The following is a 24,673-nucleotide window of genomic DNA, read 5'->3' as shown; positions in this document are numbered from 1 at the left end:
ATAAAAATGTTTTTGGGCTAGGGATGAATGCATTGTCCCACTTCTATTCTGTTTTTATACCATTGTTCTGTTATGCCCCAGTTGTCTTCCAGCAACTAAAGAAAATTTCAGAATATTGATAACGGATTTTGAGAAAGGTGGGGGGAGATATCCCTTTTGGGTTTTATTGAAGTATATTTTGAACTAAATTTAAAACTACAGCCTATTAAAAAAATAAAAATACTTTTGTATAGGAACACATTTAAAAATATTCCTATAGAAGCATATTTATAGAAAAAATGAAAATGAAAGCATCTAAAAACTTTTTCTCTTAATTTTTACATATCCTTATATATATACTTTTTGTTTTAATTGTAATATTGCTCCTGCACAACAGCAAAAAATTCAACCATAGTGTCATTAGTTCTGTTGTCACCTGGAAGCAATGTCGTAGCCTTTGCCTGAAACTCTAGGCTTTAACCATAGTTCGGGGTGATGGTTAAAGCATCACCCAACATGAGGACATCCCATCCAGGTTGCATTGGAAATGACATCATGGTGCTGGTATGACACTGATTGCCCTCTCATTTCCCCCAGCATTTCCCCCCTGCTGCCCAGCTGAGCATGGAGAGGTGGTTCGGGGGTGGAAGCAGGAGACTTAACCTCCCTATTCGTGTTACTGTGCCTGGACTCTAATCTGGAGAACCAGGTTTGATTCCCCACTCCTCTGCTTGAAGTCAGCTGGGTGACCTTGTGTCAGTGTCAGCTCTTCAAGAGCTCTCTCAGCCCCACCCACCTCACAGGATGTTTATTGTGGGAATAATAACAACATACTTTGTAAACGGCTCTGAGTGGGTTTTCAGTTGTCCTGAAGGTCAATATATAAATCGATGATGATGATGATGATGATGATGATGATGATGATGATGATGATGATGATGATGATGATGATGATGATGATGATGATTTTGGTGGGCCCTAGAAGTATCATTACACTCTTATGGGAAGATAAAATATATACATATTAAAGAATCTTTAATAATATTTACATTTATTTATTGGCGGTTAAAAAAAGATTTTCACTGGAGAGGTGTTCTATAAAAAATAACCAGTTGCCATAAATTTTATTTTTATTACAAAAATTACTGAAATATAAGCCTGGAGGAACTTGGAAGTATGATGCTATGCTTCTGTAAATAGTAATATGGAATCTTAAAATGGGGTGGGTGGCTAATTCAGGTAAGGAGGATTTTTAAGCATTCTTAGTTTTGTATCACCAGAAAGGACAGTTGTTGTTGTTTTAACCATTTGCTTGAATAACAGTGAGAAAGATGACCTATAAATACATTAAATATCTTAATATACAATTGAGTAAGCGTATTTCAGACAACTAACTTTATACCTTCATGCACCACCAGAGGGCACTGCTGCAGCCAGTAGTAGGAGTGGAGCAGGTGGCAATGCCTGCCCAATTCAGCCAGCTGGGATCAGGGGTGGAGCAGGTGGCAATGCACACTCTCTGCCTTAAACAGATGTTATTAGGAGTGGATCAGGTGGCAGTGTTGGCCTTCCACTATAACCCAGCAGATACTAGGAGAAGAGGAAGTGGCAATGCCCCCCTTCCTGCAACTGGGATCAGGAGCAGATCAGGTAGATATGCCCACTCTCCACCATAACCCAGCTGGTATTAGGAGCGGAAGAGGTGTCAATGCCCACCCCCACCTTAACCCAGCTTGTATTAGGAGTGGAGCAGGTGGCAATTCCCACCCCCTGCCTTAACCCAGCTGGTGTTAGGAGTGGAGCAGGTGGCAATGCCCATCCCCAAACTTAACACAGCAGATATTAGGAGTGTAACAGGTGGAAATGCTCATCCGCACATTAACTCAGCTGATATTAGGAGTGGAGTAGGTGGCAATGCCCACCCCCACCTAACTGAGGTGGTATTAGGAGCGGAAAAGGAGGCAGTGTCTGCCCCCTTCAGTGAGCTAGAATCAGGTGCAGATCAGGTGGTAATGCTTGCCCCTGCCTTAAGCCATCTGGTATTAGGAGAGAAGCAGGTGGCAATGCTCACAACCACCTTATCACAACTGGCATTAGGAGCAGAAGAGGTATCAATGCCCTCCCCCTGCCTTAACCCAGCTGGTATTAGGAGTGCAGGAGGTGGCAATGCCCACCTAGACTGTAACCCAGCTGGTATTAGGAGTGGAGCAGGTGGCAATGCCTGTCCCCCTTTACCCAGCCTGTATCAGATGTGAAACAGGTAGCAAAGTACACCACACTTTCCTGTTGCTGAGATCAGGTGTGGAACATGTGGCAATACCCACCCCACTCCTTCACTGTCTGGGATCAGTGATGGAGAAGGAAGGAATGCCTGCCTGCCTGCTCTCCCCTTTCTAGAGCCCATTGTGTTTTTTCCCACAACAGGCTTTGTTTCTAGTGTAAATAAATAAATTACATGTCTTTGGTAAATGCACCACATACCATCCTCTACTGAGCTGTTCCTTTGCCTTTAATAGCTACATAAGCCGGATATCAACATTTAAAATTTCCCTCATCACTGCATCCCATGCTGTAAAAAAAGTGGTTCCTTTTGAGTTTCTACTTGTCAGGTTTATATTTAAAAGGAAGTGAAATATAGACCAGTGGTTTTCAATTTTTCTGCCTAAGGAACACTTTTTGCATTGACTTCACTGCTGAACAGTTTCCATGTTGCTGTTGTAGCACCTGTGAGCACTGTAGGATGTTCTACAGTACTCACTCCATGGCTCACGGACAGCCACATTCGCATTTGCCACCAACTGAAAGAACTGCATGAATGCTGGAGGCCTGTGCAATACCCCTCCAATCAAGCAAGCAAGCAAGCAAGCAAGCAAGCAAGCAAGCAAGCAAGCAAGCAAGCAAGCAAGCAAGCAAGCAATAATATAACTGTTAATATTAAATGTATAATTATAAACCTTTAGTAATTAATGGATTACCTCTGAGCATGCAGGGGTGTCTCTTCCCACCACTATTGAATGTTATCCACCCCATGTGTCTCTGGAGTGATGGGGAGGGCTTCTCACTCTCTTCTCAGTATGAGGCACAGTTGATCAGGAGATGAAGTGGCATTGCCAAGGCACCATTAAGCTGGCTGAGGACTAAGGGAAGTCAAATCACTGCCACACCACTGCGGCCAGCTTGCTCTTTTCCCAGATGGGGAGTGTACTGCAACCGCAGCTTAGAAAGCCTCGGTATCTGTCTAGTCAGAACTATGTGCTGTCCCTTAACAATTGGTACTCATGGGAATTGTAGTTCCCCCCTCCAACATTAGGACAGTGGGACATTCGAGAAGTTTATTGTAGGTCCTCCTGTAAGTTTATGGTCTACCTTTCCTCCTTTGTTCGGCAACTTACCCCCTCAAGCAAGGAAGCAACAGCCATCATGAATTTACCGCTAGTCTACAAATAAATCTGGACCAATAAAGATGTATCTTGCTTCTGATTGAACCACATCTTGTTTACTGGCTCCAACTGTAAATAAGGATTCCTTTAAAATCTGGGTTGAAAGAGGCAGCGCGTTAAAACTACCTGGAAGTCAGCCCCAACGTTCAGCTGCTTCCAGAATAGTGGTGGTTTTGTTCTCTCCTCTCTGAGATGCTTGTTCTCTTCCCAACAGCTGCCTGGGTGCTGGGATGAGAGTATGGAGGTTCCAGAGCATGGAGGGGAGTGTTAGGGAGGATGGGTCCGTCCTTGCCATGTACTCCACAGCTCAGGGAGGCTTGCAGCTTATCTGTCTTTCAGTCCTTTCTGTCAGCAGTTGTTTCATGGTGAGAATTATCTGTTAAAAATAAGTCCTACTGGACAATGGCCCTGCCACTGTCCTGTAACATGGGACAGATCTCATGTTGGGGAATGGGGGCATCACCTTTGGTCCCTTTCACTCGAAATGGATACTTCCATTTTCTTACCATTCCACGTTATCACTGTTAATTCTCTTTGTCTGGATTCAATGCTTTGCCGATTGCAGAACTATTAAGAAGATTCTCTAATACTCACACAAAGAAAGGTTTTGTCCTTGTGACTTAGAAAAAACCCATCTCTCCCCCCCCTCTTCTCCTGTAGCCCATACACAAAGTTGACAGCATCTTTGCTTAATCCTCTTTTAATGTCCTTCCTCAGTCATTTCCGAGACTACCATTTACTTAATCTTCTGTCAAGTGATGACAGAGACATCACCCTGAAAGTTGTCAAGTACATATCTGTGGCTGTAAGGCTGTGAGATGCTTATTTAAACCCAGGTGGATTATTATTTTGGAATCTTCTATTTTGCTTTAAGTATGGTTTATAATTTTAGCTCTCTTAAACTAACAGATTTTGGAGTGTGTAGGAGGTTTAGTGTGGGGATTTGGTTTTGTATTTTATCTTTAACTTTGTATTTTATATAATTTTGCATTTTATATAACTTTGTATTATCTATTAACTGGATAGCCTATTAACTGGATAGATGCAGCTATTAATAAATGGGATGGAGTGGGGAGCAATGATCAGAAGGGAGAAAGGTTCATGTCAAAGAAACACATAAGTGAGTGAGTGAGTGAGTGAGTGAGTGAGTGAGTGAGTGAGTGAGTGAGTGAGTGAGTGAGTGAGTGAGTGAGTGAGTGAGTGAGTGAGTGAGTGAGTGAGAGAGCTAAACTACAAGAGACAAATTACACAAGGACACTCACATGAAGGGAGTTGCAATGTTAGCCAGGAAGCCGAGTTTTAAAAGACAGATTGGAAGGCTCTGTCAATTTCCCCTCTCTATGGAGCAGCAAAGATTGCTCCTCAGAGGTTTTATTTCCTCTTCGCCTCCTAGAAGGGGAGGTTAAACTGACACAGCTTTCAGGCAGTGAGGAGGAAATAAACAAACCCTCTGTGGAGCTAACTTTGTGGGCTCTGTAGTGAGGGGAAATTGACAGAGCCTTCCGATCTGACTTTTAAAACTCGGCTTCCTGGCTAACATTGCAACTCCCTTCATGTGAGCGTCCTCGTGTAATTTGTCTCTTGTAGTTTAGTTCTGAGTCTTACTGTTTTAAAGTATGTTGTAGAATGCTTCACCATTTTCTTCAGCATCTTGGCTAGATCCAGTGGATCTCAATATTTCTTCATATAAATTGACAGTATACTTTGCAACAACCGATGCTCCCCTGGTGTTGTTGTCTTTAAGGGATGCTTGTCCACCCTTATTGGTCCTTTTATTTAGAACATCCCAATAAATATCCAAAGAACTCCAAGGCACTCAATATGAAAACCACTGGTCTAGGCAGTGATGTCGGTCCCATTAATATGGCCTTTCATTTAAAAACCATTCCTGATCAATGCTGAAATAAATCAACTTATTGGGTCCCAGCACAAGCACACAACAAAAGGTAGCAAGCAGTATGAACCTGTCAGTTTTCTAGCAGCTGTGACTGAAATTTTAAAAAATGGAGAGAAAAGAGGCAAAGAGAATGTCAGTCTCCACAGACGTTTAGTGTTGTCACCACCTCCAGCACTGATAACATTTCCTTAAGCAATGTGACAGCTATTTCTCATTCCCTGCTACATGACATCTGCTCCTAAATTTTACAGAGCAATGCACAGGGATTAAGCTTTGCAACTCCTGTTAAGAGTCAAAAGACTGAGAGCCCTACACTCATACAAATACACACACACAAATACACACAAACACAAAACACTTTTGAAATCTATCCTTGGGAAAGATGAGTAATAGCATGAAAATACAAGACAGCTGTGACAGTACCTACACAATCCATTAATAAAACAATAACCTGTTTATGAGATCCCTTTTCTATGGATTTAAAATAGTGCCAAATAGTTACTTATCAATAATATATGCTGGTGACATGTCAGGGCAAAAGTATGGGGAAATGGAGGAATCTTTGTTAAAGATGAGCAAATCCCCAAAGGCAAACTACTAATCTTTAGTGATGTGATGAACATCTATAGGATTTTTTTTTTTAAATTTCCGGAGTGGAAACCATATATTCATAGTTATGGAAAAGTGTCTGTAGTAAAACACCATAAGGAAGAAGAGGAAGAAAAAAGTGTGGTATATTATGTTGTACAGGTAAGAAGAATCATTTAAGCTGTAACTGTAGATACCTGATTTTACAGGTAAATACCCCAACCATGTTCAATAGGGAAAAAAATATACACAGAATAATGGGAAAGGTCTTATATAACCCCATTAATCTTAACAAGATTCTTTAACCCATCTTGCTCAAAAACCAGTAGATGGTTCACCAGAACAAAATCAAAAAAATTTGCACCACATGTCACTGTGAGTAGGACCTGACAACAACTTTGATGTGTCCAACATGCCCTGATGACATTGAATTTTTTTTTTTTTTTTACATTTCTACAGATGTTTCACCTCGGTAGAATCCTGCAATTTTCTCTCAGGTTTTACTTCAAGTGGGATTTTTGGCAACATTGAAATGTATAGAAATCCCTACAGAAATTTCACCTCTATGTACTTTCCTTCAGCTTTTGCTTTAGGTGCAATTTGGTGGCAACTTTGGGACATGTAAACCTGCCCTGGGGAAATTCTGCTAACCTCACTGAAATACTTTTAACTTATTTTGAAATTCCTACAGATGGTTCACCATAGCAAGGCCTTCAAAATTTGTCTAAACATTTATTTAGGCGTACTTTAATACCACTTCTAAGGCATTGGTTTTGTTTTTCCATTCCGTAATTAAATCTGCCAGACTCCATACTAGAGATAGCTCCAGATCCTTTAAGAACTTTGTGGTAAGGAGACATTTTATAATACATTTCTTTCATCTTTGTTATCAATAGGAAATCAATGTGTCAAACATTTCTCCACCGTGCAGCTATTTAAAAAGAGAGCAAAACTATTTTCCTAATCCATAAGGCATGCTGCCTTCTATCTCCAGCTGTTTTTCTTGTCTCTAATAAATGTACAATTATTGTTTTTGAGAAGAATCTAATTAATGTGTCTCAATGTAGCATTATTGTTCAGGGATACTGCAAAACAGAATACATTCTTCCTGAGAAAATGCCACTTTCCTCTTGCATACATATTGGATATGTAGAATTTATGTAGATACTTATGGGATATGAAGACACACTGAAGTGTCGGGGCCAACAACTAGTTTCTATGACATTATTGGAGATGTGACATAATTTTGGTAACTTTAATGGCTCAGGACTCTCATATCAGCATGACTATCTCTCCCACTGTACTCCAGTGACACAACTAAAACTATCTTCTGCTGTCATACCAGTGCAATCCTTCCTAACATCTTTGGGAATCTTCTGCAGTACTGGTATCACAACATTTTGTCACAATTTCAAGGCAAAATTATTTAGAAATTATTGATTTTCCAAGGCAGTAGCAGCTCAGATAGATGATCAGATGATAACTGATCAGGTGTTTTAGAGCTGTACGACAGGCCTTTTCTTCCAGCTGAGGGAACTCACACAGCTTACTATAATTTTGGGGAACTAAGGGTCTCACCACACAAGACAAAATACGCTCGAATTACACAGGTAATTCGAGTATATTTTGTCATTCGAGTGTATTTGAGTGTAATTCGAGTGTAATTCAAATGTATTTTGTCTTGTGTGGTTTGATCCTAAATTTGTTTTGAAATTTAAACCTTCCCTTAGTTCTTATGGTAGTGTGGGTAGTGTGTGTAAAGGCTTTGGGTTCAGGGTCATGAGGTAAATTTTGTATTAAACACAGAGAATACAATGATCGCTGAAGCAGGAGGTTTATAAAAATAATAAAGATCATTTCTTTATGCACAGTTTATTTCTAAAGAAGAGATCAGCAGCTGAGGTCTCCCAACATTCAAAGGAGAAGCCTATGAGGTAATTGGTTTAACCCAGTAGGGAGTAATCAGTACCTAGAACCAGGCAGCTGAGAAAGATGGCTGGTTTCTGGGGAGCTTGATAATAATTAATGTGCTCTTATCACCCTGAATAAGATAATCAGAAATGGTGTATGTGAACAATATGACTAAAAGTGGTGTATGTGTATTATGGTTGGTTGGTGTTATTACTGGGATTACATTGTTCTTGCAGGGCTGTAATTCCCCAAGAAGAGGACTGAAGCCTGGGTTCCAGTTGCTTCAAACTGGAAGAATTGTGGCAAAGGACTCTATCTCTTGGTGGGATCCGACAAGTTGAACTGTTTACCTTGAGTGGTTTTCAAAGATAATTGTGGGATGAAAGTTCCCGTATGGTTGCACTTATGAGTGTAGTTAAAGAAAAGAAAAATAGTTGTATTGTACTAGTTGTTAAAAGGTTTGGAAAAAAAAGTTTCACACAACTTACATATGTGTGAAAGTTTGTTTCTTAAATTAGCCCCATAGAACCCATGCAAAAGAGGTTACAGAGGCAAATAACTTTAAGACAGGCATGGTTTCAGATTGAGGTTTTATTCCCTTTAATGCCTTTTTTTCACTGACTAACCACCAGATTAGAAACTTTCACACTTGCACAAGATTCTGCCCACACCAGCCTGCCCTTTCCCAAGAATGAAACTAAAGAGACAAGGTCTACTCATCACTAGACATGGGCATGAACAGCATTATGAACAGAAAAAACCCATGAACAGTCTAATCTGCTGTTCTCAAACAAGCTGTTCATGAGGCCCCATCCTAAATGAACAGGTGGTCCTTGCAAGCCTCGTTCGTTGCCAGACAGTCTGGCACCTGTAATCAATCCCCTTGGTAACCAGAGGCAGGGAGGGACTGAACTCTTTTTGAACTCCTGGCTTTCCTTCTGGCTTTAACTCTTCAAAGTACTTCCAGCAGAGAGCCCCATTTTTGCCACTGTGAAGAGAAAATGATATCCCATGGGGAGACCTGTGGATCATGACTTTCCCTGGGTGTAATCTCTCTGAAACTTGGGGCCAAGCTACACATGACGAATGACACTTGAACAGCAAGTGTATTTCTCCCTGTTCACTTGCCCTCCACTCAATCCACTTGCCGTTCAAGTGCCACTCATCATGTGTAGCTTGGCCCTTGGTGGGTCTTCAGAGGACAGTGAGGACTATGGGCCAAGCTACACATGACGAATGACACTTGAACGGCAAGTGTATTTCTCCCTGTTCACTTGCCCTCCACTCAATCCACTTGCCGTTCAAGTGTCATTCGTCATGTGTAGCTTGGCCCTAAGTCCTCTGCAAATTTGGTGGGTATTGGGCTTTGGAAAGGTCACTTTTGTAACCCCTCAAACTAGATGCCAGCAGACACTGCTGTTTTTGCCAGGACAGGGCCCTTTAAACTATCAGCTGGCAGGCGGCAGGGGGGAATCCCCCCTGCTGCCTGCCAGCTGATAGTTTAAAGGGATCTTTAAAGGGCCAGATAAGTGGGTTTGAGAGGAGGGGGGCTAAGTGGGGTGGTTTGGGGGTGGGGTAGTTCTGGCCCCCACAAACAACGAACATTGAACATGTCCGGGAACAGTTCGTGTTCGTTCATGTTCGTTGTTCATGGATGGCAATGAACGACGAACAGGGTGTATTGTCGAAGGCTGTGACTGGCACCTCTGAAGATGCCAGTGACAGCTGTTGGTGAAACATCAGGAACTACAATGCCAAGACCATGGCTATACAGCCTGGAAAATCCACAACAACCATAGATGAATAGAGTGTTCATGTTTTTTTTCCCATTCGTGCCCATGTCTACTCATCACCAGAAACAGTCCTCACAACTGTTCTCTCCCACAGGTAGAGTTAAACCACTCTATCACAATACCAGACAGACCTATACATGACACTGTCTGGTGTCTCCCTGAGACAGCCCTAGACTGAACGGCTTCTGGGTTTCCCTCCAACACTGAAAGGTGATTGGATACTTGACATCACCCTCGTAGGCTTGGGAAGAAAACAGTGGTTGTTTTACTTTCTGGGGCAAGACAGCCTCCTGTCTGTCACAAGCTACATATTTAAATTTAATTCTTCACTGATGAATGCATTTACATAACATTGTAATCTGCCTTAACTCCTCCTCCCCCACCTTGGAGAAAGGTAAATTAAAATCCGTCCATTAAAAATGATGGCACTGGATTGAATTCTACAATTCTTCTCATTCAAGAATGAGGTTGGAGATGCCATCCAATTTCCCTTCCTTTCTACAGCCTGTAATATGGTAACTCCATCCTAATGCATTTTATTTAAGAGAGTCTCCTAGCCTTCTTTGAAGGTTGCAACAGGCTTCTGGGGAAAGGGAACAGTGGGGAAAGATCAACATCTGCCTGTGGAAAGTTCATAGAAGTCCATCCTATGATCATGTAATTATTTGGTCCAATTTTTCAAGTGAAATAGCCCCTCTGATTCCATTGGGTATTTTACTTGGATCATTAGGAAGGCTGGTAACCTGCCCTGAGCATATTTGATAACCTGCCCTGAGCATATTAAACGTGGGAGTTTCACGTGTGCACACCTAAAGTTTTATCAAATATTTTGCACACTGTTTTTTTATACATGGGGTGTGTGTGTGAACATTAAAAGTAAACTCTATCACTTCGGATCATGTGCAGTGATTCTGGAAGCTTGATGTAATTATTGTAGATATTTTAACCAACTATGCAATTAAAGCACAGAAGAAACAGATTCGCAGGGGGGGAAACAGTGTTTTGCCAAAATCAACTAAACTTGACAAAAGAAAAAAAATGTGGTGTGTGTAATATGCAGTCTTTGAAACTTCCACAGCTGTTGTCTGTAAGAGTTCTGGCTTCAGTTGATTGAAATTAGTCCTCCCTAGCCATTAGTGAAGCTGCCAAGATATTATAGAATGTTTATTAATATTCCAGTTGCCAAATGTCCACAAAAAAAAATCACTCAGTGGAGAAAGGGAATAGGTAATACTATCAAAGACCTTGTTCCAACTATTCTCTAGTCCAATCTCTCTCCAACATGTGCTGAGAAGTGAGAGGACATGTGCCCTCCAATGTGCTTTTTAAGGTAACATTTTAATATAGCATATACATATGAAAGCCAATATGTGCAGATGTGAATACTGTAACTCTCTCCCCCCCCCGCCCCCAAGAATCAGCCACATGATCCTGAACATGGATCCCAGGTGACAAAGATGAAGTTCTAGGATTATTAGGCAAACTGAAAAATATTAAGTCACCAATACATATAAATGCCAATTTTTAGTTCACACCCCTACTAACCTTGTCCCTTGTCCCTTGTCCTTGTCACTAAAACCAGCCTCTCTGCCAGATGACTGGAAAGTGGCAAATGTCACACCAATTTCTTAAAAGATATTCAGAGATCCAGGGAATTGCAGGCTAATTTTCCTAATGGCTGTCCCAGGTAAATTAGTAGAAACAGTTTTTAAAGATAGAGTAATTAAACACATTGAGGAACAAAGCCTGCTGAGGGAAAATCAGCATGGCTTCTGCAAAAAGAAGTCCTAGTTCACCAACCATTCAGAACGCCCTGAGCAAGTGGATAATAGTGGATAGGGGTGATCTAGCAGACATTCCCATATGAATGAATTTTTAAAAAATAATTGGAAGCAATGGAGGGTTGATAGTGCTACCACTGCTATTTAATTTGTTCAGAAATGGGGATTACCAGTGTAGTGGCCAAATTTGCACATGTTACCAAATTATTTAGTATGGTGAAAACCAAGGTGGATTGTGAAGAGCTACAGGAAGATCTCCTTGCATTGGGTAAATGGGCAATAATGTAGCAAAGAAAGTCTGGTATTGTTAAGTGTAAAGTTATGCACGTTGGAACAAAAAAAATGTAATTTTAAATATATGTTGATGGAGTCTGAATTTTCTGAGAGGGAAAGAGATCTTGTGGTTGTAGTAGATAGCTCAATAAAAATGTTAACTCAGTTTGTGGCAGTGATGAAAAAGTCAAGTTCCATGCTGATCTTTATTAGGAAAGATATTGAAAATAAAATGGCCAGTATCGTAATGCCCTGATATAGAGCTATAGGACAGCCTTAGTTGGAATACTGTATACAGTTCTGCTTGCCATATCACAGAACTGGAAAAAGTACAAAAAATGGCAACTGGAATGATTAAGGGTCCTATGAAGATAGGCAAAAGACATTTCATTCTAGAATATAGACTGCTAAGGGGGGCATTAAGAGTTTTATAAAACTATGCATAGGGTGGAGAAAGCGAATAGAGCAAACTTTTTTTCTCCTTCCGATAATACTAGAACTCAGGGGCATGCAATGAAGTTGATAAGCAATAGGTTCAGGACTGACAAAAGGAAATATTTCTTTAATCAATGAGTAATAAAGTTGTGGAATTCACTGCCAGTGGATATAGTGATGGCTTGATCACAGAAGGCATGAGAGGTCCTTCAGTGGCCTACTTACTACACCATGATGAGAAAAGGGAATTTCTGTATACAGAGGTGGCAAACCTCTGAATACTGCCTTGGGAGAAGGCCTTGGCTTCTATGACCTTTTTGTTGGTCTTCTAATGCAACTGTTTTGGCCCCTGTGTAAAAAAGGATGCAGGACGAGACACCACTGGTCTAATCCAGCAGGGCTCTGCTTATGCAATATGTTTATGTTAAAATCCCCTCCGAATGAAGGGATCTTCATCAGTGGAACAAAACTTCTCTCCGTCCCACCGTGGCCTCAAATGCTGCCCCAAACCCCCCTCCTCGGGAACAGCATGACGTGTGAGTTGGAGGTCTGCACTGGGAGGGAGGAATCAGAGAAAATATTTCTGTCTGTGGAAATTTCCCACAGGATCCGAACCATGCATTCTCCCATTTAAAATGTTACCCCATTGTGTAACATTGGTGATATGAGAGATAAAGCAAATACACTAGATGTGCCTAGAGGCAATGGGTGTCAGGAACACCATAAATATTTGATATACCTGATATTTGGGTCCTAAAATACCGGTATAGTATTTGGAATTCTGAATATGTTCTGCTTTATTATTCTCTAAGAGGACATTTTTCCAGGGGCTGGAGGGGCTATTTTTCAAGGAAGCTACAACAAAATCACAAGGAACCTAGTGCTATATGTCCACTAAAGACCTCCAAGTTTTAAGTGAATTGGACAAAAGAGTCCAATTTCTCAGACCCCTGAACAAGCTGCCCACAGCCACTCTCCATTGTATTCTATGGGGGGGGGGAGTCTTTCTCCAAGACACAAGAAACTTTAGGTAACGCACAACAGCAAGCAATCACCAAAAGCCTTCTAATGCAAACTGAATCAATAAAACCCAACAGAGCCAATGTCAAACCAAAGAATCCAAGCAGAACGAAACTGAAGCAAGGGACAATATTACACCATCAACAGAACCAGTGTCACTTAAATAGGCCAAGCAGAACCCAAGGTCAATGCAATTCAAACAGAACCAATGTCAAACCAGAGAATCTCCCCTGAACCAATGCCAGATCAGACAATCACAGCATCCAACCTAGCAAGCCAGTAATACTAAGGTAGCAGCTAGATCTAGCAATGGCATATGGCAAGCAAGCAACATTCACATATCCACACAGAAAGAGTAATGCTGCCTCCCCCCCCCCCTTCTGTTGCTTGGGAAGCCTGGGAAAATTGCAAAGGGGAAAAACAAGCTGCAGCAACCTTTAAATCAAAAAGAGTCCAGTAGCACCTTTAAGACTAACCAATTTTATTGTAGCATAAGCTTTCGAGAATCAAGTTCTCTTCATCAGATGCATGATACAGTGACTGGTCAAATATAGAAGAGGAGGGAGGAGAAGGGGAGGAGAGAGAAGAGGCAATTAGGGGGTGAAAGGGGAGGGTGCAACCAAAACATTCCTTTGCTAGTATATGTAAACATCTCCTTTTAGTGTGTGGATCAGTTGGCTTCAAAGGAGTTTGCCCTGTTAGTTTGTAGCAGCCAAACAGCTAGACCATCCGATTCCAATGCAGTATGAGCCTTCGATAACCACAGCTCTCCCTGCCAGATGCATCTGACAAAGAGATCTGTGGTCCCCGAAAGCCCACGCCAGGTGCCACTGAGCTCCCCCAGACCCCACCTCTGTAAAGGAAATCTGTTACCTGTGATAATGTGATAACCATTCATAGTCCCTATTCAGTCCCAGCTTGACAGAGTCAAATTTGCATATGCAAATGCAATATGCAATATTCAGTCCCAGCTTGACAGAGTCAAATTTGCATATGCAAATTTTTGCATATTTTTTGATTTTGCTATCACAGACTAACACAGCTAACTCCTCTGCATCTACAACCTTTAAATGTGATTTCTGGATATTCCTGAATATATCCAGATAATTTGGTAATGTAAATATCAGTTTATCCAAATACGCTGGATATATCAGGATATATTTGAATCATTTTGAATAGTTATATTTTGGATTCAGTATTCCCAAGCCAAATCACACACTTCAAGTGCAGTGAAGAAGTAAGTATGTAACCCAAACAAGCCCACCATGTTGACCAACAGTTTTAGATTGAGTATGTAAAATTGGATGAGCATGAGTGTAACACATAACAGACACATAAGAATAGCCTGTATTTTGCATGAGAGTCTTTGAGGGAAAGTAAACAGAAATAAATAAAGAAAGTATCACACACAGGGGCACAATCTTGATGAGGATTCAACATGCTCACTGCCTTCTAAATGCTGAAAGCAGATGACTAAATAAGAGAGAGGAGGAAATGGAAGGCGATGGGGAAACTGGCGTGCTCAAGCTTCTGTGAACTTAAAGTATCTTGCGAGAAGAGATTGAAGGGGCTGTGGATCAGTGGTATAGCATCTGCTTGGCATGCAGCAGGTCGCAGTTTCAATCTCTGGCTTCTCCATTGGAAAGGATCAGATAGTGGTTGATATGAAAGACCTCCAACTGAGACCCTGAGAGCTACTGCCCATCTGAATAGACAATACTGACCTTGATGGACCTATGGTCTGATTCAATATAAGGCAGCTTTGCATGTGTTTTTCCAGCAGAGTTCATCTCCTCCCCTCTGTGTGATTCGTAAAGGGTTGGGAAGTTATCATTCATCCCCCCACTCCTCAGTGCTTCACATCACATGTCCCAGACAGAAGTTTCCAAATAGTAAGAAAATTAAGCATGTACAAGAAAAAGAAGATTTTTACAGCACCTTCTTAAATGTGATTAGATGAAGTTATAAACTGACACCTTCTCCTTGGACTTTTGTATTCACATTTCTTTCCTTGGCTAATTGACCAGTCATCAGACTGGGTCTGTGTTAATAAAGAGGAGAATAAACAGCTACAGCCAATTAATCTGGGTTGCAAAGCTTACTCCTGTCCTGACCTGCAATGCACTGCAGAGCTTTACACTAGGTTACACTTGAGTTATTCAGTGATGGGTCATGTGTGCTCTGATGTAATACAATTTGATCACAAATTAATCTGACTGTGGCACATGCGTTTGCTAGCAGATATATCTGCTACAGGCTTAGAGCTTTTTATAAGGGGAAAGTCATCAGAGAACGAACTTTCAGAAATAAGAATTCTAGCAGTCGAATTTTGCCATTTTTTCTTGCTTACTTTTCTCTTCTGATTATGCTTTTCTATAAATTTTCTTCAGCAAAGATTCCAAAACATTTAACATGTTCCCTACAACTTCTGTAGACTTGAAAATCAGTCCAGATAAAAGCATTTTTATAACACCTATGCAGATTCATAAAAAGCAGGATTATTTCTTAAAATACTAATTTGAAATTCATGATTTGTGTTGTTTAAGATTTCAAAGACTCTGGTAGTCCTGACCATCAAATCAACCAGTTTGTGGAGAATTTACAATAGCAGATCTAGGATGGCTATGCTTGAGTCTGACGCCTTTTTAAATTATTGAAATAGGATTTTCAGACCATTTATTTATGATAGATTTATTGTATATTTATTATGATAGATTGATTGCAGATGCAAAAGATTTTAATCATTCATTAGGCTAAAAGGAGGGGGCTAACATGAAGCTTTATTCTTAAGCATTTTATTAGACATTAGGGATGTACTGTGTTTAAGCAGCTGATATTACTATTTGTGATACAGAACATAAAACTAACATTAAATATAATAGTATGTTAAAAATAAAATAATAATTGATATGAGACTATTCATCCCAAAGCGAGCTGGTATTTATATCAACTAGCAGATGTATTGATAGGAGAGCTCCATGTATAAAGAGACTATAGATATCATCCAGCCTCATCTGTTCAATGAATGAGCCTGTGTAAGGTCAATGCTAGAGATGGGCATGAAACAGGAAAATTCCAAACTGTTCAGTTCATGGTTCATCATGTTTCATGAACCATGAACCACGAACTTTCACAAACTTTCCCTAGTTCACAGACTTCTGGTCACTTCTGGGTCAGCAGAAGGGCTGCAGAGAGCCCATCCTCCCATTGCCTAGGAAACTGATTGATTGGTGCCAGGCTGTCTACAGTGATGAACAGAAATATGAAGCAAATGAACTGGGCTAAAATTTGTCATGGTTCATGAGAAATGAGCTCCCATGAACTGTCAGTTTGCAAACCACGAGCCGGCCAGTTCATGATGAACTTTGGTTCATATTTTAGTTCGTGCCCACCTCTTGTCAATGCACAGGAAGGCATCATAATCCTTCCCTACCCCTCTACATCAGCTACATCCTTGCCATGCTACTGTTGGGTGTGTGTTGGTCTAGCCATTCATGAACTAAAAACGTCCTTCTCCCCAGGTCTCTTAGTGTAGTGCCATTCGTGCTGCTTATTAGTGACCTTCTCATTGTTGCCCTGGAAAGAAATTTGTCATTGGAGAGCTTCAGATGAGATATGGGAGAGTGTAAGTTTACCATGAAGGGTTGAGCACGTGTAGTAGGGATTTGCTTGGTGCAATGTGAGACCAACATGGAGAAGACGTAGATGCAATGCTATTATTACCACTACTTGCAAAATGCCTAAAGGAATACAATGAGCATTCAAGAATATATACTTATACGCTGCTTTTCAGAGCCAAGCTATGAGTGACTTTTTTCACGTGGAGAACACTTGATTGTTTTCGCAAGTTTTCCTGGGAATTGAAGTCCGAGCATCCTTCCCCTCTCTGTTAGAATTGCTGCCTGAAGAGCCAGAGAAAGCCTGCAGCAGCAGCAGCTTTTGCAAATCATTCCTCCAGTCACAAGCCTGCTGGACAAGAGGGGTCTCAAAGATCTTTGGGGGTGGCCATATGCTACTTTCTCCCTGGGCATCCTGCTCCCGGGGAGCTGCTCTGGAGAAAGCCGCCATGTTGGTGAAGCTTCAGCTGCGGCGACAGTGGAAGTATCTGCTGCTGCTCTAACATGCCTTCATTCCAGTTTTTCTCCAGGAGCTCAGGAGCAGGGGAAGGGCATGTTAGAGCAGCAGCAGATTCTTCTGCTGTCGCTATGGCTGGAGCTTCACTGACACGGTGGCTTTCTCCAGAGCAGCTCCTCAGGAGCAGGAAGCCCAGGGAGAAAGTAGCAGCTGCCCATCCCGAAAGATCGTTGAGAGCCCTCTTGTCCAGCAGGCTTGTGACTGGAGGAACGATTTGCAAAAGCTGCTGCTGCCACCAGCTTTCTCTGGCTCTTCAGGCAGTGATTCTAACAGAGAGGGGAAGGACACTCGGACTTCAGTTCCCAGGGAAATTGCAAAAACAATCAAGTGTTCTCCATGTGAAAAAAGTCACTTGTAGCTTGGCTCTCAGTCAGTTGAAATCAGGGGACTCAAACCTGACAATTACAGTTTTTAACTTCTGCTAAGTTGCTGAGATGCATAGTTCTATTTTCTTGTTGTTTTACATAATAAAAGCAGTTCCACCATATACTGCTGTTGTTGATGGTTCACAGTTAAACACAGAAAAACTGGGACAATAGTGATGATGGTAAAGAAAACATTTCACATGTTAGTCCTAAATTTTCATTCCCTCCTTCCAGCTGTTGGTGCCTTCAGCAGTTGGGCCCTGTGGTATCCATAACCCAATGTAGTGACTCGGTAGCCATTAAAATTTGGTAGAACACCAAGTGAATGTCCCATTATTCCATTTGACTTGCAAATGGTGTGTTTTAAATACTAACCTTTTCTCAGGATGAGTTGCTGTTTACAAACCCCTTTGTAGAGCTTCTCCATCTTGTACTCCCTGCATTTCTTTCTGTCTTGGTTCAACATGGCAAAAATGTCTGTAAGAATTGTCAACTCTTAGGAACCAAAGATCTGGATGAAAACGTTGAAATTATATTTGATTAGTCTTGAGAATTAGGGATGGTTGTTTATGAATCCTAGCATCCTCAAGATTCACGTTTCACCTAAACTGCTGCCTGTGAATTTAGATAGATGAAAAAGAAAGGAAACAAACCTTGCAAACCTCTTCTACTTTCACAGTTTTCATGTCTTCCAGCTTGATGCCTTCCCAATGTCATATTCCAGTATCTGCATGGTAATAATTGTGAAATGAATATGTAAATATGCCAAATATGCTTTAAGCTTCACCATGGCATGTTGATCCAACAGGAAGTTATTGCACGCTCTGAAAACTGAGCATTAATCTCCCTGCATTTACTAACATTAATCCAAGCTACTGCAAGTATAGTAGCTTGAAAGATTTTCAATTAAAACTGTTCCGTCTGATATAAATTACTATTATTACGTAGCAGAAGAAACACTGGAAATACCTGCTAGCTTGTTAGATGTCTGATGCCCTTTCTCTCACCTCACCTATCAAACAGTGATTTCAGAAAATTGCCTTTAGTTATTTAAAATTCTGTCATGAGCAGGTTTTAAGAAAAACAGGAAGAGCTGAGGAAATGCATAAACCCTTCTTCTGAAAGTTTAGCACTGTCGGCTACTAGATAATTCCACAGGCAGTATCTTAAACATGTATTATGGTCTGAAGGGTGCTAAGCAAATATTTGTTGACTTTTATTATTCATTTGTACAGCTATTGAGTTCTTTTCTACCCAGAACCATTTAATAGAGAGAGACTTCAGGAAACCAAAGCTTTCAGGAAACCTTTAAGTTATGAACCCCTTCTCTGGTTTGGTCAGGCTATTTTGGAGTCAATGGTTGGAGAATTGTTGCCCAAATGATACAATATGTCAATTAGGTATTAACTTGGCTGTACTACAGAAGCACCCCCATGGATTCCTTTAAAAAAAAAAGGTATTAAAATTCTGCTAAGCAGATTAACTATCTAGCCATGAAAATTGTGTATTGCTGTGATAAAAAGGACACATGGAAACGTCTTAAGACTGCATCAGACCATTTATGAAATGAATATTTCAGGTGGAAAATAAGCTCATATTTACCCCATGGTGGTTGCCAACACCAGAGGATAAACCAAATATCAAAAGTATCTTAAAAGCCTGCTAATCTGATTCTAACCATGTTTATTCAGAAGTCCCACTGATTTCACTGGGATTTATTTTCAAGTGGTTATGCTTGTTGTCAAGAGCCAAAGTCAAAATTGATGATAAGGCCAATAGAGGTAAAAATAAAAGCAATAATCATAGGGTTTCTGATCCTTTAAGCCCCGTCCTGCTATCCCAGAGGTACAGACTACCACCTCTATAGTTGATCTTTGCCCTTTGACCCTGACTCTTAACTGGGTTGAGTGTGGGGAATGATAAATGCTTCACTTAGAGATGAGAAAATCTCCACATAAAAAGAAGAGCTTGTCAGATCCCTCTTGAAGAAGTCCTCCTAAAACCCATAGGAATTCTGTAATGGCAGGCCAGTTGCAGATAATCCTATCTTGAGCAAAGAGCTTGAGCTGGTGACAGGGTTGTACTCCAGGCTATCTTGGATGAGATCAATTATCTAGACCCATTTTAAACTGGCTTCATGCCCAGCTTAGGAACAGACACTGTCTGGGGGCCAAGCTACAAGTGACGAATGACACAGGTTGGACACTTGTCAGCTTCCCTCAAGTTTTGATGGGAAATGTAGGCATCCTGGTCTTGCAGCTTGGCTCTCTGACTGCTGTCCAATGGACTTTTCAACTGTCATTTGTCCAACATTCCGCCAAGCTGCCTACATTTCCCATCAAAACTTGAGCGAAGCTGACAAGTGTCCAACCTGTGTCATTTGTCACTTGTAGTTTGGCCCTCAGTCACACTGATGATGACCATTACTGGGAGAGAGACAGGGAGGAGTGCAAACCTGTTGATTCTCCTGGACTTAGCAGCAGCATTTGGTACCATCCTTCTAGAGGCTAGATGAGGGTCAACAAACTGAAGATGAATCTGAAGTTCAGTTGATCAACGGCAACGATGATACTTTCAATCTCACTAAACTTTCTTGGACTACAGCCTATGTAATCATGTACAGGGTGTGCAACTCACTATATGCCTTGAATAAAGTGAGCTGTAGCCCACACTTATGCTAGAATTAAAATAATAATAATAATAAGACTCCTGTTTATTCTTCCTTGGTAATGGTAGCATGGAGAACTCAGAGAATTGTGGGATAGCCCATCCACAGCTTCTCTTTTCCTCTGCTGTTTGGAACAATGATGGGAAGAAAGATACCCCAAAATAGCTGTTGGGTCAACAGCATGACAGCATTTTTAAGAGGAAAAAACACAGAAGTGACGTCAGTCCTCTCTAGAATATCTGGGAACTCTATGGTTTTACCATGTTTCTGGGAACTCTATGGTTTTCTTGGTGCTCCCTCCTCATGTCCTCACCCACCTGGTCTCACTCTGGTCCCTGGCAACCCGGGATGTGGTATTTTTATTTGTACGATAGCCATTTGTTGTTGCGAGGACACAGGAAATGGCATAAAAACATGAATTCACAGGTTTGATTCACACATGGGAGGAGTGAAATATAAATGAGACTGGAGAAGACAAAATAGCAGAATGAGAAATTTGAAGCCAACTTACAAGATGGGTACAACCTTCATATTGTTCTTCATAAAGCAATAGGATAGCAGTTAAGGATTAAATCTTGCCGATCTGTTCCAGTAAGGGCAGTGCTTCCCTCTCACTTGAGGAGCAACCCACTGATGCTTGTTGAAGATCATCTTGCCTCAGAGGAAGTCTCCTTGAACCAGGGAAGAGCTTAGCTAAAGCTTGTGCAAGAAAAATAAAACCGAGCTGCAAGTAGTTACAGATTAGCCCCATTCTTTTTCAGACATGCTTTTTCTCTTAATGTAATTTTACAGTGTAATTAATTCAAGGATGTTTTGCCATCTACAAGGACTGGCAGAATGAAAAACAAATAAGATATTACATCAAACATCTGTAATGGATGGTTTAATCAATGAAATCCCTAAATCCTGAGATTTAAGGCATACTATATTGTAACAGAGACTTACCTCTAGCATTTGTGGGAAATGAATGATCAGTCATATTTCTGTATTATTTTTTCTTAGAAAATGCAAATCAAACTGATACTGTATATTCATCTTTCTTTAAAAATTGAACACATTGTTTGACTGGCTGATTTTGAGTCTTTTATCAGTACAAAAAGATTAAGGGGGGAGCCTCACAGGAAATCAAGCACGGAAGTATTTTCCATTAATGGGAAAACCATTTCTAAATCATTCATCAGTGGTTAAAGGTTCTTATATCTCACCCATTCTTATAGTCAGTCTAACTTTTAAAAAGATACTAGGCTCATATATTAATCTCAGCCCTTCAGACTAGTGTCAGATATATCATATATTCAGATTTTATCCTGTCACCCTTTATAAAATGAAAGCCATCCATTTTCGGAGAACTGCTAGGATCAAAATCCATATCATAATAAGAAACTCAAGGTTGCCATGTGGCTCTGGTTTTAGGGCAGTTACTCATTGGAAAAAAGCATGTTTGAGGTCTCTAGGGGACCTGGAGACCTGGATGTTTGCTGAGAAATTTAATTTTGGAAAGTGCCGCTTGCCAAGCAGGGGTGAGAAAGGCTGTTCCTGATGAAATTCCTTCATTTCCTTCTTTGAAATTAAGATACCAGAGTCTGGGTGGGAGTTTTGTTTTTACTTTGGGTTTTTTTTGCATCTAGACACTGTAGTCTTATTGTGAACAGTTCACATGATTCTCTAGCCAACAATGATCCTATTTTCATGAATACATGCCCCCGATCTCATAACAGTGCCCTATTCCAACCCACCCCCTTGATGAATACAAAGGAATAGTACTTTGTTTGGCTGTTAAAGGGAAAGGGATACCTGTGTGTGCCTCCCACTAGCCTAACCAGACTAGGGAGGGGGGTTCCAAATTACTTTCCCTATGAGGGGTTCCATATTACACCCTGTGTTCCATGTACACCCTATGGGGTTCTATCTGGAAGTGATGTCATGGCACTCTAGGAATTTCCCCAAGCTCTATGGTAAAACCATGCCATGACAATCAACATTGCTCCTATCCCTAATGTTTGCCCTGCTGCGTCTCTATTGAATGATGAGGGGGGGGGAGCCCCAAGCAGATAAATGGCAACACTGGAGCCATATTTGTAGCTGAATTACTGAATAACTCAGAAATGTTCTCATTTATTTTCTATTAGGGTCAACTAAAGAGGATCGTCTTTGAACAGGAAGGCACCTTATTTTCATTCCTAGATTTGTTTGTTGGCCTGTCTTTGGCTACAGAACTGAGACTTGCCAAAAGAAATATGGAGAGAAGCCTGTGCATATAAAAAGTGTTTGAACTTCCTCCAGATTCTGTGTATTAAAGCCTTGTTCTTGCAGATGAGGTGATCAGCCTACCAGCATTCTTTCCCAACAATGTTCATACTCATGTTTCTGAAAGGTCACAAGCAGGACACCAGGCTGTGGCCTTCCCTTGTTGCTTGTCACCAGTGTCTGGTATTCATGGAGGTTCACAATTATTGATTGGCTTATCTTTTATAAATTCTAAAAAAATTCTGTGCTATTGGCCATCAGCACATCTTATGGTTGTACATTTCATAAGTTACTTAAATGTTGTGTGAGGAAATACTTTGTCAGTTCCGAATACCAATTCATTACACTGGATGATCAGATTTCTAATATTTCTAACATTATCTAAGGGCCAAGCTACACATGACGAATGACACTTGAACAGCAAGTGTATTTCTCCCTGTTCACTTGCCCTCCACTCAATCCACTTGCCGTTCAAGTGTCATTCGTCATGTGTAGCTTGGCCCTTATATACTCTGTAGGTTTATTGTTCTAAACTATGAATCCCTGCACCCATGAATTAGAGCATAATTCAGCCCATCTTTCAAAGATAGCGATTTAAGCATATTACAGTGAGTATGATCAGTCACAAAGGCAAAATGGCCAATTTCTGGAGGAAACATTTCTTCATATTTGCAGGCAATGAACATGGCTGTTACTCCAACCAGCTGCAGCATCTTCTTAGTGAGTTTGTTGTTCTGTAGAAAGCGATCAGTAATGGCAACTGTCATATGCATGGTCTCCTGCAGGAGTTTGAATTTCATTTGAACCTGCACAAGCCAATCAATCAGGATGGCCCTCATATTGCCAGTAATTTCTTGGCCTGCCAGGTAGTTTGGTCTCACTGACTGTTGTTCCTCAAGTTCTTTTAAGTAATTGTAAATGTCCTTCACATATTCACTGCAGAGATTTGGGTCAGAAGCATCATCTGTGTCTACATCTCTCACTTCAAGCAAAACTTTAAAGGTTCAGGGATTGGCTTTTCTTCCTTCCAAGGCTCGGGACCTTTTCAACAGCTCGGGCAGCTTTTCTGTTGGTGACCTTTTCCACAACTGCAGGTTTCAGTACTTCCTTTTTCAGAAGCCCCTTGGCTTTGTTTCACAGGCCTCGTTGCCAATATCCCCCAAAGCAGCCCTAGGCCTCAAGCCAGGCTCGGCATTAACACCCCACTTGCTTGCTGCCATTACAGGCTTGGTTTTGTTCTCAGCACTGACCTTTGCATTCCTGGTGACCCTCAAAGCCATAGCCCAGCCTTGATCCTTACAGCATCCGCTTCTCAAAACTGACTTCTCATCTAAGCCCAAGAGCCAGCCGATTACTGCTGCGCATGAGTCAATATTACAGTGCAATTGTAAACAGAGGTACACTCATCTCAGTCCATTAGAATAAATGGGCTGAAAGGAGTGTAACTTAGCTCTGAATGGCTGTGATGGTCAGGAGGCTGACCTGCCCCTGAAAGGTAGAACAGCCACTCAACTGTTTCATTCCTGAGCCCATGGGAGTGCTGTATCAGCATCCAATCACCTTTCAGAGTGGGATGGAATGTTGGAGGGAGATGCAGCAGCAATCAGTTGGTGTCAGAAGAACAGCAGCCCTTATCAAGGGTGGCTCTGCCTGGTATGGTGGCAAATGGGGTTTAGCTCTATCTCTGAGAGGGGTCAGAGTACCGAGTTGTGAGGCCAGCCTCTAGTGATGAGCAGACCTCATAACCTGTAGGCTAACTCTTGGGAAAAGGCAGAGTGGTGTGGTTGGAAAATTCCAACCTGGTGGCTAGTCAGTGAAAGCCTGTTTGTACTTGAAAGCATTAAAGGGACTTAAAATCACCATCTGAAGCCATAACTAGCTTAATTTTATATGCCTCAGCCAGGTCTTCCTGTGAATGTTGGGAAACCTGGTCTGCTGATCTAATCTTTAAAAATAACCTGTACATAAAAAAACTCCTTGCTATTTTATAAACCCCCTGCTTCAGTGATCTCAGTTACCAAAAAGTTACCTCACACAGAGATTTCAAAGCCTTTACGCTCACTATCACAGAAAAATCTACCGAGGGGAAAGTTTACATTTCAGAAACAACCTAGCTCCCAAAATTGTAGGATGCCGTGTGGG

At 41.2% G+C, this 24,673-nt stretch overlaps 1 pseudogene; it reads right to left on the bottom strand.

The window, feature by feature from the left end:
- LOC129333899 (G2/mitotic-specific cyclin-B1-like) overlaps positions 1–23,811 on the bottom strand; it is a 55,211-nt pseudogene extending 31,400 nt beyond the window's left edge.
- Positions 23,812–24,673: the final 862 nt, after the last annotated feature.

Source organism: Eublepharis macularius, chromosome 7 (genome assembly GCF_028583425.1).
Source record: "Eublepharis macularius isolate TG4126 chromosome 7, MPM_Emac_v1.0, whole genome shotgun sequence".
NCBI lineage: Eukaryota > Metazoa > Chordata > Lepidosauria > Squamata > Eublepharidae > Eublepharis > Eublepharis macularius.
This window is presented reverse-complemented; position numbering and strand designations above follow the sequence as displayed.